The sequence below is a fragment of the Pristiophorus japonicus genome, unplaced genomic scaffold (genome assembly GCF_044704955.1).
Source record: "Pristiophorus japonicus isolate sPriJap1 unplaced genomic scaffold, sPriJap1.hap1 HAP1_SCAFFOLD_391, whole genome shotgun sequence".
Classification (NCBI taxonomy): domain Eukaryota; kingdom Metazoa; phylum Chordata; class Chondrichthyes; family Pristiophoridae; genus Pristiophorus; species Pristiophorus japonicus.
In genome coordinates this window covers 136,111-154,334 of record NW_027253772.1, presented here as the reverse complement: position 1 = coordinate 154,334, position 18,224 = coordinate 136,111, and the positions used below count along the sequence as shown (strand labels likewise).

General features: G+C 49.9%; 1 protein-coding gene across 3 annotated transcripts in view; it reads right to left on the bottom strand.

The window, feature by feature from the left end:
• Window positions 1-18,224, bottom strand: part of LOC139250567 (sulfotransferase 1 family member D1-like) — a 110,295-nt gene that overhangs the window by 80,302 nt on the left and 11,769 nt on the right. The gene's annotated exons all lie outside the window — the stretch shown is intronic.

Genomic DNA, 18,224 nt, shown 5'->3' with positions numbered 1-18,224 from the left:
TGGGACTGTGAACAGTGGGAGTGAATGGGAAGGGGTTGGGTCCATTGGGATTGTGTACAATGGGAGTGAATGGGAAGGGGTTGGGTCCATTGGGATTGTGTACAGTGGGAGTGAATGGGAAGGGGACGGGTCCATTGGGATTGTGAACAGTGGGAGTAAATGGGAAGGAATTGTGTCCATTGGGATTGTGTACAGTGGGAGTGAATGGGAAGGGGTTGGGTCCATTGGGACTGTGTACAGTGGGATTGAATGGGAAGGGGTTGGGTCCATTGGGATTGTGTACAGTGGGAGTGAATGGGAAGTTGTTGGGTCCATTTGGATTGTGTACAGTGTGAGTGAATGGTAAGGGGTTGTGTCCATTGGGATTGTGTACAGTGGGAGTGAATGGGAAGGGGTTGCGTCCATTGGGATTGTGTACAATGGGAGTGAATGGGAAGGGGTTGGGTCCATTGGGATTGTGTACAGTGGGAGTGAATGGGAAGGGGTTGGGTCCATTGGGATTGTGTACAATGGGAGTGAATGGGAAAGGGTTGGGTCCATTGGGATTGTGTAGAGTGGGAGTGAATGGGAAGGGGTTTGGTCCATTGGGATTGTGTACAATGGGAGTGAATGGGAAGGAATTGGGTCCATTGGGACTGTGAACAGTGGGAGCAAATGGAAAGGAATTGGATCCATTGGGATTGGTTACAGTGAGAGTGAATGGGAAGGGGTTGGGTCCATTGGGACTGTGAACAGTGGGAGTGAATGGGAAGGAATTGGGTCCATTGGGATTGTGTACAGTGGGAGTGAATGGGAAGGGGTTTAGGTCCATTGGGATTGTGTACAGTGCAAGTGAATGGGAAGGGATTTAGGTCCATTGGGATTTTGTACAATGGGAGTGAATGAGAAGGGGTTGGGTCCATTGGGATTGTGTACAGTGGGAATGAATGGGAAGGGGTTGGGTCCATTGGGACTGTGTACAATGGGAGTGAATGGGAAGGGGTTCGGTCCATTGGGATTGTATACAGTGGGAGTGAATTGGGAAGGAATTGGTTCCATTCGGATTGTGCACAGTGGGAGTGAATGGGAAGGGGTTTGGTGCATTGGGATTGTGTACATTGGGAGTGCATGGGAAGGGTTTTGGGTCCATTAGGACCGTGAACAGTGGGAGTGAATGGGAAGGAATTGGGTCCATTGGGATTGTGTACAGTGGGAGTGAATGGGAAGGGGTTGGGTCCATTGGGATTGTGTACAGTGGGAGTGAATGGGAAGGGGTTGGGTCCATTTCGATTGTGTACAGTGGGAGTGAATGGGAAGGAATTGGGTCCATTGGGATTGTGTACAGTGGGAGTGAATGGGACGGAATTGGGTCCATTGGGATTGTATACAGTGGGAGTGAATCGGAAGGAATTGGGTCCATTGGGATTGTGTACAGTGGGAGTGAATGGGAAGTGGTTGTGTCCATTGGGATTATGTACAGTGGGAGTGAATGGGAAGGGGATGTGTCCATTGGGATTGTGTAAAGCGGGAGTGAATGGGAAGGGGTTGGGTCCATTGGGATTGTGTACAGTGGGAGTGAATGGGAAGGGGTTGGGTCCATTGGGATTGTGTACAATGGGAGTGAATGGGAAAGGGTTGGGTCCATTGGGATTGTGTAGAGTGGGAGTGAATGGGAAGGGGTTTGGTCCATTGGGATTGTGTACAATGAGAGTGAATGGGAAGGAATTGGGTCCATTGGGACTGTGAACAGTGGGAGCAAATGGGAAGGAATTTGATCCATTGGGATTGTGTACAGTGAGAGTGAATGGGAAGGGGTTGGGTCCATTGGGACTGTGAACAGTGGGAGTGAATGGGAAGGAATTGGGTCCATTGGGATTGTGTACAGTGGGAGTGAATGGGAAGGGGTTTAGGTCCATTGGGATTGTGTACAGTGCGAGTGAATGGGAAGGGATTTAGGTCCATTGGGATTTTGTACAATGGGAGTGAATGAGAAGGGGTTGGGTCCATTGGGATTGTGTACAGTGGGAATGAATGGGAAGGGGTTGGGTCCATTGTGACTGTGTACAATGGGAGTGAATGGGAAGGGGTTGGGTCCATTGTGATTGTATACAGTGGGAGTGAATTGGGAAGGAATTGGTTCCATTGGGATTGTGCACAGTGGGAGTGAATGGGAAGGGGTTTGGGTCCATTGGGACTGTGAACAGTGGGAGTGAATGGGAAGGAATTGGGTCCATTGGGATTGTATACAGTGGGAGTGAATGGGAAGGAATTGGGTCCATTGGGACTGTGAACAGTGGGAGTGAATGGGAAGGAAATGTGTCCATTGGGATTGTGTACAGTCGGAGTGAATGGGAAGGCATTGGGTCCGTTGGGATTGTATACAGTGGGAGTGAATGGGAAGGAATTGGGTCCATTGGGATTATATACAGTGGGAGTGAATGGGAAGGAATTGGGTCCATTGGGATTGTGTACAGTGGGAGTGAATGGGAAGGGGTTGGGTCCATTGGGACTGTGAACAGTGGGAGTGAATGGGAAGGGGTTGGGTCCATTGGGATTGTGTACAATGGGAGTGAATGGGAAGGGGTTGTGTCCATTGGGATTGTGTACAGTGGGAGTGAATGGGAAGGGGACGGGTCCATTGGGATTGTGAACACTGGGAGTGAATGGGAAGGGGTTGGGTCCATTGGGATTGTGTACAGTGGGAGTGAATGGGAAGGGGTTGGGTCCAATTGGACTGTGAACAGTGGGAGTAAATGGGAAGGAATTGTGTCCATTGGGATTGTGTACAGTGGGAGTGAATGGGAAGGGGTTGGGTCCATTGGGACTGTGTACAGTGGGATTGAATGGGAAGGGGTTGGGTCCATTGGGATTGTGTACAGTGGGAGTGAATGGGAAGTTGTTGGGTCCATTGGGATTGTGTACAGTGGGAGTGAATGGGAAGGGGTTGTGTCCATTGGGATTGTGTACAGTGGGAGTGAATGGGAAGGGGTTGCGTCCATTGGGATTGTGTATAATGGGAGTGAATGGGAAGGGGTTGGGTCCATTGGGATTGTGTACAGTGGGAGTGAATGGGAAGGGGTTGGGTCCATTGGGATTGTGTACAATGGGAGTGAATGGGAAAGGGTTGTGTCCATTGGGATTGTGTAGAGTGGGAGTGAATGGGAAGGGGTTTGGTTCATTGGGATTGTGTACAATGGGAGTGAATGGGAAGGAATTGGGTCCATTGGGACTGTGAACAGTGGGAGCAAATGGGAAGGAATTGGATCCATTGGGATTGGGTACAGTGAGAGTGAATGGGAAGGGGTTGGGTCCATTGGGACTGTGAACAGTGGGAGTGAATGGGAAGGAATTGGGTCCATTGGGATTGTGTACAGTGGGAGTGAATGGGAAGGGGTTAAGTCCATTGGGATTGTGTACAGTGCGAGTGAATGGGAAGGGATTTAGGTCCATTGGGATTTTGTACAATGGGAGTGAATGAGAAGGGGTTGGGTCCATTGGGATTGTGTACAGTGGGAATGAATGGGAAGGGGTTGGGTCCATTGGGACTGTGTACAATGGGAGTGAATGGGAAGGGGTTGGGTCCATTGGGATTGTATACAGTGGGAGTGAATTGGGAAGGAATTGGTTCCATTGGGATTGTGCACAGTGGGAGTGAATGGGAAGGGGTTTGGTCCATTGGGATTGTGTACAGTGGGAGTGCATGGGAAGGGGTTTGGGTCCATTGGGACTGTGAACAGTGGGAGTGAATGGGAAGGAATTGGGTCCATTGGGATTGTATACAGTGTGAGTGAATGGGAAGGAATTGTGTCCATTGGGACTGTGAACAGTGGGAGTGAATGGGAAGGAATTGTGTCCATTGGGATTGTGTACAGTCGGACTGAATGGGAAGGTATTGGGTCCGTTGGGATTGTATACAGTGGGAGTGAATGGGAAGGAATTGGGTCCATTGGGATTATATACAGTGGGAGTGAATGGGAAGGAATTGGGTCCATTGGGATTGTGTACAGTGGGAGTGAATGGGAAGGGGTTGGGTCCATTGGGACTGTGAACAGTGGGAGTGAATGGGAAGGGGTTGGGTCCATTGGGATTGTGTACAATGGGAGTGAATGGGAAGGGGTTGGGTCCATTGGGATTGTGTACAGTGGGAGTGAATGGGAAGGGGACGGGTCCATTGGGATTGTGAACACTGGGAGTGAATGGGAAGGGGTTGGGTCCATTGGGATTGTGTACAGTGGGAGTGAATGGGAAGGGGTTGGGTCCAATTGGACTGTGAATAGTGGGAGTAAATGGGAAGGAATTGTGTCCATTGGGATTGTGTACAGTGGGAGTGAATGGGAAGGGGTTGGGTCCATTGGGACTGTGTACAGTGGGATTGAATGGGAAGGGGTTGTGTCCATTGGGATTGTGTACAGTGGGAGTGAATGGGAAGTTGTTGGGTCCATTGGGATTGTGTACAGTGGGAGTGAATGGGAAGGGGTTGTGTCCATTGGGATTGTGTACAGTGGGAGTGAATGGGAAGGGGTTGCGTCCATTGGGATTGTGTACAATGGGAGTGAATGGGAAGGGGTTGGGTCCATTGGGATTGTGTACAGTGGGAGTGAATGGGAAGGGGTTGGGTCCATTGGGATTGTGTACAATGGGAGTGAATGGGAAAGGGTTGGGTCCATTGGGATTGTGTAGAGTGGGAGTGAATGGGAAGGGGTTTGGTTCATTGGGATTGTGTACAATGGGAGTGAATGGGAAGGAATTGGGTCCATTGGGACTGTGAACAGTGGGAGCAAATGGGAAGGAATTGGATCCATTGGGATTGGGTACAGTGAGAGTGAATGGGAAGGGGTTGGGTCCATTGGGACTGTGAACAGTGGGAGTGAATGGGAAGGAATTGGGTCCATTGGGATTGTGTACAGTGGGAGTGAATGGGAAGGGGTTTAGGTCCATTGGGATTGTGTACAGTGCGAGTGAATGGGAAGGGATTTAGGTCCATTGGGATTTTGTACAATGGGAGTGAATGAGAATGGGTTGGGTCCATTGGGATTGTGTACAGTGGGAATGAATTGGAAGGGGTTGGGTCCATTGGGACTGTGTACAATGGGAGTGAATGGGAAGGGGTTGGGTCCATTGGGATTGTATACAGTGGGAGTGAATTGGGAAGGAATTGGTTCCATTGGGATTGTGCACAGTGGGAGTGGATGGGAAGGGGTTTGGTCCATTGGGATTGTGTACAGTGGGAGTGCATGGGAAGGGGTTTGGGTCCATTGGGACTGTGAACAGTGGGAGTGAATGGGAAGGAATTGGGTCCATTGGGATTGTATACAGTGGGAGTGAATGGGAAGGAATTGGGTCCATTGGGACTGTGAACAGTGGGAGTGAATGGGAAGGAATTGTGTCCATTGGGATTGTGTTCAGTCGGAGTGAATGGGAAGGTATTGGGTCCGTTGGGATTGTATACAGTGGGAGTGAATGGGAAGGAATTGGGTCCATTGGGATTATATACAGTGGGAGTGAATGGGAAGGAATTGGGTCCATTGGGATTGTGTACAGTGGGAGTGAATGGGAAGGGGTTGGGTCCATTGGGACTGTGAACAGTGGGAGTGAATGGGAAGGGGTTGGGTCCATTGGGATTGTGTACAATGGGAGTGAATGGGAAGAGGTTGGGTCCATTGGGATTGTGTACAGTGGGAGTGAATGGGAAGGGGACGGGTCCATTGGGATTGTGAACACTGGGAGTGAATGGGAAGGGGTTGTGTCCATTGGGATTGTGTACAGTGGGAGTGAATGGGAAGGGGTTGGGTCCAATTGGACTGTGAACAGTGGGAGTAAATGGGAAGGAATTGTGTCCATTGGGATTGTGTACAGTGGGAGTGAATGGGAAGGGGTTGGGTCCATTGGGACTGTGTACAGTGGGAGTGATTGGGAAGGGGTTGGGTCCATTGGGATTGTGTACAGTGGGAGTGAATGGGAAGTTGTTGGGTCAATTGGGATTGTGTACAGTGGGAGTGAATGGGAAGGGGTTGTGTCCATTGGGATTGTGTACAGTGGGAGTGAATGGGAAGGGGTTGGGTCCATTGGGATTGTGTACAATGGGAGTGAATGGGAAGGGGTTGGGTCCATTGGGATTGTGTACAATGGGAGTGAATGGGAAGGGGTTGGGTCCATTGGGATTGTGTACAGTAAGAGTGAATGGGAAGGAATTAGGTCCATTGGGACTGTGTATAGTGGGAGTGAATGGGAAGGGGTTTGGTACATTGGGATTGTGTACAATGGGAGTGAATGGGAAGGAATTGGGTCCATTGGGTCTGTGAACAGTGGGAGTGAATGGGAAGGAATTGGATCCATTGGGATTGTGTACAGTGGGAGTGAATGGGAAGGGGTTGGGTCCATTGGGATTGTGTACAGTGGGAGTGAATCGGAAGGAATTGGGTCCATTGGGACTGTGCAGAGTGGGAGTGAATGGAAAGGGGTTTGGTCCATTGGGATTGTGTACAATGGGAGTGAATGGGAAGGTGTTGGGTCCATTGGGATTGTGTACAATGGGAGTGAATGGGAAGGGGTTGGGTCCATTGGGATTGTATACAGTGAGAGTGAATGGGAAGGGGTTGGGTCCATTGGGACTGTGAACAGTGGGAGTGAATGGGAAGTGGTTGGGTCCATTGGGATTGTGTACAATGGGAGTGAATGGGAAGGGGTTGGGTCCATTGGGATTGTGTACAATGGGAGTGAATGGGAAGGGGTTGGGTCCATTGGGATTGTGTACAGTGAGAGTGAATGGGAAGGAATTAGGTCCATTGGGACTATATCGAGTGGGAGTGAATGGGAACGGGTTTTGTCCATTGGGATTGTGTACAATGGGAATGAATGGGAAGGAATTGTGTCCTTTGGGACCGTGAACAGTGGGAGTAAATGGGAAGGAATTGGGTCCATTGGGATTGTGTACAGTGGGAGTGAATGGGAAGGGGTTTAGGTCCATTGGGATTGTGTACAGTGGGAGTGAATGGGAAGGGGTTTAGGTCCATTGGGATTTTGTACAATGGGAGTGAATGAGAAGGGGTTGGGTCCATTGGGATTGTGTACAGTGGGAGTGAATGGGAAGGGGTTGGGTCCATTGGGATTGTGTACAGTGGCAGTGCATGGGAAGGAATTGGGTCCATTGGGATTGTGTACAGTGGGAGTGAATGGGAAGGAATTGGGTCCATTGGGATTGTATACAGTGGGAGTGAATGGGAAGGAATTGGGTCCATTGGGATTATGTACAGTGGGAGTGAATGGGAAGGGGTTGGGTCCATTGGGATTGTGTACAGTGGGAGTGAATGGGAAGGGGATGGGTCCATTGTGATTGTGTACAGCGGGACTGAATGGGAAGGGGTTGGGTCCATTCGGATTGTGTACTGTGGGAGTGAATGGGAAGGGGTTGGGTGCATTGGGACTGTGAACAGTGGGAGTAAATGGGAAGGAATTGAGTCCATTGGGATTGTGTACAGTGGGAGTGAATGGGAAGGGGTTGTATCCATTGGGACTGTGTACAGTGGGAGTGAATGGGAAGGGGTTGGGTCCATTGGGATTGTGTACAATGGGAGTGAATGGGAAGGGGTTGGGTCCATTGGGACTGTGAACAGTGGGAGTGAATGGGAAGGAATTGGGTCCATTGGGATTGTGTACAGTGGGAGTGAATGGGAAGGGGTTTAGGTCCATTGGGATTGTGTACAGTGGGAGTGAATGGGAAGCGGTTTAGGTCCATTGGGATTTTGTACAATGGGAGTGAATGAAAACGGGTTGGGTCCATTGGGATTGTGTACAGTGGGAATGAATGGGAAGGGGTTGGGTCCATTGGGATTGTGTACAATGGGAGTGAATAGGAAGGGGTTGGGTCCATTGGGATTGTATACAGTGGGAGTGAATAGGAAGGAATTGGATCCATTGGGATTGTGCACAGTGGGAGTGAATGGGAAGGGATTTGGTCCATTGGGATTGTGTACAGTGGGAGTGCATGGGAAGGGGTTTGGGTCCATTGGGACTGTGAACAGTGGGAGTGAATGGGATGGAATTGGGTTCATTGGGATTGTGTACAGTGGGAGTGAATGGGAAGGAATTGTGTCCATTGGGATTGTGTACAGTGGGAGTGAATGGGAAGGAATTGGGTCCATTGGGATTGTATACAGTGGGAGTGTATGGGAAGGAATTGGGTCCATTGGGATTGTATACAGTGGGAGTGAATGGGAAGGAATTGGGTCCATTGGGATTGTGTACAGTGGGAGTGAATGGGAAGGGGTTTAGGTCCATTGGGATTGTGTACAGTGGGAGTGAATGGGAAGGGGTTTAGTTCCATTGGGATTTTGTACAATGGGAGTGAATGAGAAGTGGTTGGGTCCATTGGGATTATGTACAGTGGGAATGAATGGGAAGGGGTTGGGTCCATTGGGATTGTGTACAATGGGAGTGAATGGGAAGGGGTTGGGTACATTGGGATTGTGTACAATGGGAGTGAATGGGAAGGAATTGGGTCCATTGGGACTGTGAACAGTGGGAGTGAATGGGAAGGAATTGGATCCATTGGGATTGTGTACAGTGGGAGTGAATGGGAAGGGGTTGGGTCCATTGGGATTGTGTACAGTGGGAGTGAATCTGAAGGAATTGGGTCCATTGGGACTATGTAGAGTGGGAGTGAATGGAAAGCGGTTTGGCCCATTGGGATTGTGTACAATGGGAGTGAATGGGAAGGTGTTGGGTCCACTGGGATTGTGTACAATGGGAGTGAATGGGAAGGGGTCGGGTCCATTGGGATTGTATACAGTGAGAGTGAATGGGAAGGGGTTGGGTCCATTGGGACTGTGAACAGTGGGAGTGAATGGGAAGGGGTTGGGTCCATTGGGATTGTGTACAATGGGAGTGAATGGGAAGGGGTTGGGTCCATTGGGATTGTGTACAATGGGAGTGAATGGGAAGGGGTTGTGTCCATTGGGATTGTGTACAGTGGGAGTGAATGGGAAGGGGTTGGGTCCATTGTGATTGTGTACAATGGGAGTGAATGGGAAGGGGTTGGGTCCATTGGTACTGTGAACAGTGGGAGTGAATGGGAAGGGGTTAGGTCCATTGGGATTGTGTACAATGGGAGTGAATGGGAAGGGGTTGGATCCATGGGGATTGTGTAGAGTGGGAGTGAATGGGAAGGGGTTTAGGTCCCTTGGGATTTTGTACAATGGGTGTGAATGGGAAGGGGTTGGGTCCATTGGGTTTGTGTACAGTGGCAGTGAATGGGAAGGGGTTGGGTCCATTGGGATTGTGTACAGTGGCGGTGCATGGGAAGGAATTGGGTCCATTGGGATTGTGTACAGTGGGAGTGAATGGGAAGGAATTGGGTCCATTGGGATTGTGTACAGTGGGAGTGAATGGGAAGGGGTTGGGTCCATTGGGATTGTGTACAGTGGGAGTGAATGGGAAGAGGATGAGTCCATTGCGATTGTGTACAGCGGGAGTGAATGGGAAGGGGTTGGGTCCATTGGGATTGTGTACTGTGGGAGTGAATGGGAAGGCGTTGGGTCCATTGGGACTGTGAACAGTGGGAGTAAATGGGAAGGAATTGTGTCCATTGGGATTGTGTACAGTGGGAGTGAATGGGAAGGGGTTGTATCCATTGGGACTGTGTACAGTGGGATTGAATGGGAAGGGGTTGGGTCCATTGGGATTGTGTACAATGGGAGTGAATGGGAAGGTGTTGGGTCCATTGGGACTGTGAACAGTGGGAGTGAATGGGAAGGAATTGGGTCCATTGGGATTGTGTACAGTGGGAGTGAATGGGAAGGGGTTTAGGTCCATTGGGATTGTGTACAGTGGGAGTGAATGGGAAGCGGTTTAGGTCCATTGGGATTTTGTACAATGGGAGTGAATGAAAAGGGGTTGGGTCCATTGGGATTGTGTACAGTGGGAATGAATGGGAAGGGGTTGGGTCCATTGGGATTGTGTACAATGGGAGTGAATGGGAAGGGGTTGGGTCCATTGGGATTGTATACAGTGGGAGTGAATGGGAAGGAATTGGATCCATTGGGATTGTGCACAGTGGGAGTGAATGGGAAGGGGTTTGGTCCATTGGGATTGTGTACAGTGGGAGTGCATGGGAAGGGGTTTGGGTCCATTGGGACTGTGAACAGTGGGAGTGAATGGGATGGAATTGGGTTCATTGGGATTGTGTACAGTGGGAATGAATGGGAAGGAATTGTGTCCATTGGGATTGTGTACAGTGGGAGTGAATGGGAAGGAATTGGGTCCATTTGGATTGTATACAGTGGGAGTGAATGGGAAAGAATTGGGTCCATTGGGATTGTATACAGTGGGAGTGAATGGGAAGGGGTTTAGGTCCATTGGGATTGTGTACAGTGGGAGTGAATGGGAAGGGGTTTAGGTCCATTGGGATTTTGTACAATGGGAGTGAATGAGAAGTGGTTGGGTCCATTGGGATTATGTACAGTGGGAATGAATGGGAAGGGGTTGGGTCCATTGGGATTGTGTACAATGGGAGTGAATGGGAAGGGATTGGGTACATTGGGATTGTGTACAATGGGAGTGAATGGGAAGGAATTGGGTCCATTGGGACTGTGAACAGTGGGAGTGAATGGGAAGGAATTGGATCCATTGGGATTGTGTACAGTGGGAGTGAATGGGAAGGGGTTGGGTCCATTGGGATTGTGTACAGTGGGAGTGAATGGGAAGGGATTTAGGTCCATTGGGATTTTGTACAATGGGAGTGAATGAGAAGGGGTTGGGTCCATTGGGATTGTGTACAGTGGGAATGAATGGGAAGGGGTTGGGTCCATTGGGACTGTGTACAATGGGAGTGAATGGGAAGGGGTTGGGTCCATTGGGATTGTATACAGTGGGAGTGAATTGGGAAGGAATTGGTTCCATTGGGATTGTGCACAGTGGGAGTGAATGGGAAGAGGTTTGGTCCATTGGGATTGTGTACAGTGGGAGTGCATGGGAAGGGGTTTGGGTCCATTGGGACTGTGAACAGTGGGAGTGAATGGGAAGGAATTGGGTCCATTGGGATTGAGTACAGTGGGAGTGAATGGGAAGGGGTTGGGTCCATTGGGATTGTGAACAGTGGGAGTGAATGGGAAGGGGTTGGGTCCATTGGGACTGTGAACAGTGCTAAGTGAATGGGAAGGAATTGTTTTCGTTGGGACTGTGTAGAGTGGGAGTGAATGGGAAGGAATTGTGTCCAGTGGGATTGTGTACAGTGGGAGTGAATGGGAAGGAATTGGGTCCATTGGGATTGTATACAGTGGGAGTGAATGGGAAGGAATTGGGTCCATTGGGATTGTGTACAGTGGGAATGAATGGGAAGGGGCCGGGTCAATTGGGATTGTGTACAATGGGAGTGAATGGGAAGGGGTTGGGTACATTGGGATTGTGTACAATGGGAGTGAATGGGAAGGAATTGGGTCCATTGGGATTGTGTACAGTGGGAGTGAATGGGAAGGGGTTGGGTCCATTGGGATTGTGTAGAGTGGGAGTGAATGGAAAGGGGTTTGGTCCATTGGGATTGTGTACAATGGGAATGAATGGGAAGGAATTGTGTCCATTGGGGTTGTATACAGTGGGAGTGAATGGGAAGGAATTGGATCCATTGGGATTGTGTACAGTGGGAATGAATGGGAAGGGGTTTGGTCCATTGGGATTGTGTTCAGTGGGAGTGCATGGGAAGGGATTTGGGTCCATTGGGATTTTGTACAATGGGAGTGAATGAGAAGGGGTTGGGTCCATTGGGATTGTGTACAGTGGGAATGAATGGGAAGGGGTTGCGTCCATTGGGATTGTGTACAATGGGAGTGAATGGGAAGGGGTTGGGTCCATTGGGATTGTATACAGTGGGAGTGAATGGGAAGGAATTGGATCCATTGGGATTGTGCACAGTGGGAGTGAATGGGAAGAGGTTTGTTCCATTGGGATTGTGTACAGTGGGAGTGCATGGGAAGGGGTTTGGGTCCATTGGGACTGTGAACAGTGGGTGTGAAAGGGAAGGAATTGGATCCATTGGGATTGTGCACAGTGGGAGTGAATGGGAAGGGGTTTGGTCCATTGGGATTGTGTACAGTGGGAGTGCATGGGAACGGGTTGGGTCCATTGGGACTGTGAACATTGTGAGTGAATGGGAAGGAATTGGGTCCATTGGGATTGTGTACAGTGGGAGTGAATGGGAAGGGGTTGGGTCAATTGGGATTGTGTACAGTGGGAGTGAATGGGAAGGGGTTGGGTCCATTGGGACTGTGAACAGTGGAAGTGAATGGGAAGGAATTGGGTCCATTGGGACTGTGTAGAGTGGGAGTGAATGGGAAGGAATTGTGTCCATTGGGATTGTGTACAGTGGGAGTGAATGGGAAGGAATTGGGTCCATTGGGATTGTATACAGTGGGAGTGAATGGGAAGGAATTGGGTCCATTTGGACTGTATACAGTGGGAGTGAATGGGAAGGAATTGGGTCCATTGGGATTGTGTACAGTGGGAGTGAATGGGAAGGGGTTTAGGTCCATTGGGATTGTATACAGTGGGAGTGAATGGGAAGGAATTGGGTCCATTGGGATTGTGTACAGTGGGAATGAATGGGAAGGGGTTGGGTCCATTGGGATTGTGTACAATGGGAGTGAATGGGAAGGGGTTGGGTTCATTGGGATTGTATACAGTGGGAGTGAATGGGAAGGGGTTGGGTTCATTGGGATTGTATACAGTGGGAGTGAATGGGAAGGAATTGGATCCATTGGGATTGTGCACAGTGGGAGTGAATGGGAAGGGGTTTGGTCCATTGGGATTGTGTACAGTGGGAGTGCATGGGAAGGGGTTTGGGTCCATTGGGACTGTGAACAGTGGGAGTGAATGGGAAGGGGTTTGGGTCCATTGGGACTGTGAACAGTGGGTGTGAAAGGGAAGGAATTGGATCCATTGGGATTGTGCACAGTGGGAGTGAATGGGAAGGGGTTTGGTCCATTGGGATTGTGTACAGTGGGAGTGCATGGGAACGGGTTGGGTCCATTGGGACTGTGAACATTGTGAGTGAATGGGAAGGAATTGGGTCCATTGGGATTGTGTACAGTGGGAGTGAATGGGAAGGGGTTGGGTCAATTGGGATTGTGTACAGTGGGAGTGAATGGGAAGGGGTTGGGTCCATTGGGACTGTGAACAGTGGAAGTGAATGGGAAGGAATTGGGTCCATTGGGACTGTGTAGAGTGGGAGTGAATGGGAAGGAATTGTGTCCATTGGGATTGTGTACAGTGGGAGTGAATGGGAAGGAATTGGGTCCATTGGGATTGTATACAGTGGGAGTGAATGGGAAGGAATTGGGTCCATTTGGACTGTATACAGTGGGAGTGAATGGGAAGGAATTGGGTCCATTGGGATTGTGTACAGTGGGAGTGAATGGGAAGGGGTTTAGGTCCATTGGGATTGTATACAGTGGGAGTGAATGGGAAGGAATTGGGTCCATTGTGATTGTGTACAATGGGAGTGAATGGGAAGGGGTTGGGTCCATTGGGATTGTGTACAGTGGGAATGAATGGGAAGGGGTTGGGTCCATTGGGATTGTGTACAATGGGAGTGAATGGGAAGGGGTTGGGTTCATTGGGATTGTATACAGTGGGAGTGAATGGGAAGGAATTGGATCCATTGGGATTGTGCACAGTGGGAGTGAATGGGAAGGGGTTTGGTCCATTGGGATTGTGTACAGTGGGAGTGCATGGGAAGGGGTTTGGGTCCATTGGGACTGTGAACAGTGGGAGTGAATGGGAAGGAATTGTGTCCATTGGGATTGTGTACAGTGGGAATGAATGGGAAGGGGTTGGGTCCATTGGGATTGTGTACAGTGGGAGTGAATGGGAAGGGGTTGGGTCCATTGGGACTGTATACAGTGGGAGTGAATGGGAAGGAATTGGGTCCATTGGGATTGTGTACAGTGGGAGTGAATGGGAAGGGGTTGGGTCCATTGGGACTGTGAACAGTGCTAAGTGAATGGGAAGGAATTGTTTTCGTTGGGACTGTGTAGAGTGGGAGTGAATGGGAAGGAATTGTGTCCAGTGGGATTGTGTACAGTGGGAGTGAATGGGAAGGAATTGGGTCCATTGGGATTGTATACAGTGGGAGTGAATGGGAAGGAATTGGGTCCATTGGGATTGTGTACAGTGGGAATGAATGGGAAGGGGTCGGGTCAATTGGGATTGTGTACAATGGGAGTGAATGGGAAGGGGTTGGGTACATTGGGATTGTGTACAATGGGAGTGAATGGGAAGGAATTGGGTCCATTGGGATTTTGTACAATGGGAGTGAATGAGAAGGGGTTGGGTCCATTGGGATTGTGTACAGTGGGAATGAATGGGAAGGGGTTGCGTCCATTGGGATTGTGTACAATGGGAGTGAATGGGAAGGGGTTGGGTCCATTGGGATTGTTTACAGTGGGAGTGAATGGGAAGGAATTGGATCCATTGGGATTGTGCACAGTGGGAGTGAATGGGAAGAGGTTTGTTCCATTGGGATTGTGTACAGTGGGAGTGCATGGGAAGGGGTTTGGGTCCATTGGGACTGTGAACAGTGGGTGTGAAAGGGAAGGAATTGGATCCATTGGGATTGTGCACAGTGGGAGTGAATGGGAAGGGGTTTGGTCCATTGGGATTGTGTACAGTGGGAGTGCATGGGAACGGGTTGGGTCCATTGGGACTGTGAACATTGGGAGTGAATGGGAAGGAATTGGGTCCATTGGGATTGTGTACAGTGGGAGTGAATGGGAAGGGGTTGGGTCAATTGGGATTGTGTACAGTGGGAGTGAATGGGAAGGGGTTGGGTCCATTGGGACTGTGAACAGTGGAAGTGAATGGGAAGGAATTGGGTCCATTGGGACTGTGTAGAGTGGGAGTGAATGGGAAGGAATTGTGTCCATTGGGATTGTGTACAGTGGGAGTGAATGGGAAGGAATTGGGTCCATTGGGATTGTATACAGTGGGAGTGAATGGGAAGGAATTGGGTCCATTTGGACTGTATACAGTGGGAGTGAATGGGAAGGAATTGGGTCCATTGGGATTGTGTACAGTGGGAGTGAATGGGAAGGGGTTTAGGTCCATTGGGATTGTATACAGTGGGAGTGAATGGGAAGGAATTGGGTCCATTGTGATTGTGTACAATGGGAGTGAATGGGAAGGGGTTGGGTCCATTGGGATTGTGTACAGTGGGAATGAATGGGAAGGGGTTGGGTCCATTGGGATTGTGTACAATGGGAGTGAATGGGAAGGGGTTGGGTTCATTGGGATTGTATACACTGGGAGTGAATGGGAAGGAATTGGATCCATTGGGATTGTGCACAGTGGGAGTGAATGGGAAGGGGTTTGGTCCATTGGGATTGTGTACAGTGGGAGTGCATGGGAAGGGGTTTGGGTCCATTGGGACTGTGAACAGTGGGAGTGAATAGGAAGGAATTGTGTCCATTGGGATTGTGTACAGTGGGAATGAATGGGAAGGGGTTGGGTCCATTGGGATTGTGTACAGTGGGAGTGAATGGGAAGGGGTTGGGTCCATTGGGACTGTATACAGTGGGAGTGAATGGGAAGGAATTGGGTCCATTGGGATTGTGTACAGTGGGAGTGAATGGGAAGGGGTTGGGTACATTGGGACTGTGAACAGTGGGAGTGAATGGGAAGGGGTTGGGTCCATTGGGATTGTGTACAATGGGAGTGAATGTGAAGGGGTTGGGTCCATTGGGATTGCGTACAGTGGGAGTGAATGAGAAGGGGATGGGTCCATTGGGATTGTGTACAGTGGGAGTGAATGGGAAAGGGTTGGGTCCATTGGCATTGTGTACAATGGGAGTGAATGGGAAGGAATTGGGTCCATTGGGATTGTGTACAATGGGAGTGAATGGGAAGGGGTTGGGGCCATTGGGACTGTGAACAGTGGGAGTGAATGGGAAGGGGTTGGGTCCATTGTGATTGTGTACAATCTAAGTGAATGGGAAGGGGTTGGGTCCATTGGGATTGTGTACAGTGAGAGTGAATGGGAAGGAATTAGGTCCATTGGGACTGCGTAGAGTGGGAGTGAATGGGAAGGGGTTGGGTCCATTGGGATTGTGTCCAATGCGAGTGAATGGGAAGGGGTTGTGTCCATTGGGATTGTGTACAGTGGGAGTGAATGTGAAGGTGTTGGGTCCATTGGGATTGTGTACAATGGGAGTGAATGGGAAGGGGTTGGGTCCATTGGGACTGTGAACAGTGGGAGTGAATGGGAAGGGGTTGGGTCCATTGGGACTGTGAACAGTGGGAGTGAATGGGAAGGGGTTGGGTCCATTGGGATTGTGTACAATGGGAGTGCATGGGAAGGGGTTGGGTCCATTGGGATTGTGTACATTGAGAGTGAATGGGAAGGAATTAGGTCCATTGGGACTGTGTAGAGTGGGAGTGAATGGGAAGGGGTTTGGTCCATTGGGATTGTGTACAATGGGAGTGAATGGGAAGGAATTGTGTCCATTGGGCCTGTGAACAGTGGGAGTGAATGTGAAGGAATTGGATCCATTGGGATTGTGTACAGTGGGAGTGAATGTGAAGGGGTTGGGTCCATTGGGATTGTGTACAATGGGAGTGAATGGGAAGGGGTTGGGTCCATTGGGATTGTGTACAATGGGAGTGAATGGGAAGGGGTTGGGTCCATTGGGATTGTATACAGTGGGAGTGAATGGGAAGGGTTTGGGTCCATTGGAACTGTGAACAGTGGGGGTGAATGGGAAGGGGTTGGGTCCATTGGGATTGTGTACAGTGGGAGTGAATGGGAAGGGGTTGGGTCCATTGTGATTGTGTACAATCTAAGTGAATGGGAAGGGGTTGGGTCCATTGGGATTGTGTACAGTGAGAGTGAATGGGAAGGAATTAGGTCCATTGGGACTGCGTAGAGTGGGAGTGAATGGGAAGGGGTTGGGTCCATTGGGATTGTGTACAATGGGAGTGAATGGGAAGGGGTTGTGTCCATTGGGATTGTGTACAGTGGGAGTGAATGTGAAGGTGTTGGGTCCATTGGGATTGTGTACAATGGGAGTGAATGGGAAGGGGTTGGGTCCATTGGGACTGTGAACAGTGGGAGTGAATGGGAAGGGGTTGGGTCCATTGGGACTGTGAACAGTGGGAGTGAATGGGAAGGGGTTGGGTCCATTGGGATTGTGTACAATGGGAGTGCATGGGAAGGGGTTGGGTCCATTGGGATTGTGTACATTGAGAGTGAATGGGAAGGAATTAGGTCCATTGTGACTGTGTAGAGTGGGAGTGAATGGGAAGGGGTTTGGTCCATTGGGATTGTGTACAATGGGAGTGAATGGGAAGGAATTGTGTCCATTGGGACTGTGAACAGTGGGAGTGAATGTGAAGGAATTGGATCCATTGGGATTGTGTACAGTGGGAGTGAATGTGAAGGGGTTGGGTCCATTGGGATTGTGTACAATGGGAGTGAATGGGAAGGGGTTGGGTCCATTGGGATTGTGTACAATGGGATTGAATGGGAAGGGGTTGGGTCCATTGGGATTGTATACAGTGGGAGTGAATGGGAAGGGTTTGGGTCCATTGGAACTGTGAACAGTGGGGGTGAATGGGAAGGGGTTGGGTCCATTGGGATTGTGTACAGTGGGAGTGAATGGGAAGGGGTTGGGTCCATTGGGATTGTGTACAATGGGAGTGAATGGGAAGGGGTTGGGTCCATTGGGACTGTGAACAGTGGGAGTGAATTGGAAGGGGTTGGGTCCATTGGGATTGTGTACAGTGGGAGTGAATGGAAAGGGGTTGGGTCCATTGGGATTGTGTATAGTGAGAGTGAATGGGAAGGAATTAGGTCCATTGGGACTGTGTAGAGTGGGAGTGAATGGGAAGGAATTGGGTCCATTGGGACTGTGAACAGTGGGAGTAAATGGGAAGGAATTGGTTCCATTGGGATTGTGTACAGTGAGAGTGAATGGGAAGGGGTTGGGTCCATTAAGACTGTGAACAGTGGCAGTGAATGGGAAGGAATTGGGTCCATTGGGATTGTGTACAGTGGGAGTGAATGGGAAGGGGTTTAGGTCCATTGGGATTTTGTACAATGGGAGTGAATGAGAAGGGGTTGGGTCCATTGGGATTTTGTACAGTGGGAGTGAATGGGAAGGGGTTGGGTCCATTGTGATTGTGTACAATGGGAGTGAATGGGAAGGGGTTGGGTCCATTGGGATAGTATACAGTGGGAGTGAATGGGAAGGAATTGGATTCAT